A 1,401-nucleotide genomic window follows, 5' to 3' on the forward strand; every position below is an offset into this window, starting at 1 on the left:
ATTGCCACTCAATGCCTCTCTTGCAAAACACAGTACCCAAAAGAAGAGAGAGAGAACAAGGGGGAATGCCCTGCCACAGAGGCAGGATGGGACGGGGGGATGGGGGGTGGGAGGGATGCTGGAACCCGTGGCGGTGGAGGATGGGCACTGGTGGAGGGATGGGTACTTGATCATTGTATAACTGAAACCCAAGCACAGAAATTTATAAGTCTATAACTGTACGTCATGGTGTTTCACTAATAAAAAAATAAAAATAAATAAAATAAAAGGGGGTAGCTTGTTTCAAGGACTCCCCTCTCCACACTCCAACATACCAAGCACCATGGATGTCCAGGTGCCTTACTTAGTAAAATGACCTAGTGTTTGAATCGAACCCAGACTCCTCCTCCTCCTGTTTGCATTAAATCATCACAAATTGTGTACCAAATCTAATACCATGTACATGCCATGTGGGCTGGAGGGATAGTACAAGCAGGGAGGCGTTTTCCTAGCACACAGCTCATCCTGGGTTCCATCCCTGGGATCTCAAAAAGTCAAAAAGCAGAAAAAAAAAAGACAGGAAAGGCGTTTGCTTATTTATTTATATTTATTTATTTATTTGCTTTTTGGGTCACACCTGGCGATGCTCAGGGGTTACTCCTGGCTTTGCACTCAGGAATCACTCCTGGCAGTGCTCAGGGGACCATATGGGATGCTGGGAATCGAACCCGGGTTGGCTGTGTGCAAGGCCAACGCCCTACCCGCTGTGCTATCACTCCAGCCCTGCGTTTGCTTATTCTTACATGCTCCCCCGAGTGCTACCAGGAGAGAGCCCTGCCTGAGTATAGAGTCAGGAGTAAGTCCTGATCATCACTGGGTGTAGCCCCAAAACCTAAAGAGAGAGTGAGAGAGGGAGGAGAGAGATAGTGAGAGAGAGAGAGAGAGAGAGAGAGAGAGAGAGAGAGAGAGAGAGAGGGAGAGGGAGAGAGAGAGAGAGAGAGTAATGACAGGAAAAACAAAGTCTATGCATAAAAAAAAGTACAGAAGCAACTTCAACTTCATAGTTCTAACTATTCTGTTTTGGGTTTGGGGGCACACCTGGAGCTTAGGGACTATTCCTGGTTCTGTGCTCAGACTCCTGGTGGTGTAGGGGTGGGGTGGGGGGGACCATATGCAGTACCAAGGATTGAACCAGAGTCAGTCAGCGCCTTAACCCCTGGGCTCTTGCTCCAGCACCACCATCACTCCTGGGTTTTTGTTTTCCTTGTTTTCAAACCTTGGGTGTAGAGGGTCAACTGTACATGCACCTATGACTCTTGCATGTACATGTTCATGTTTGCACTGATACGTGTTTTATGTCTTCCCATCCATGTAAGTGTACTAAATTGCTAGTTAAGACAGTTTATTTTTTAATTTATTTAT

This window comes from Sorex fumeus, unplaced genomic scaffold (assembly GCF_029834395.1).
Source record: "Sorex fumeus unplaced genomic scaffold, SorFum_2.1 ptg000007l, whole genome shotgun sequence".
Taxonomy (NCBI): domain Eukaryota; kingdom Metazoa; phylum Chordata; class Mammalia; order Eulipotyphla; family Soricidae; genus Sorex; species Sorex fumeus.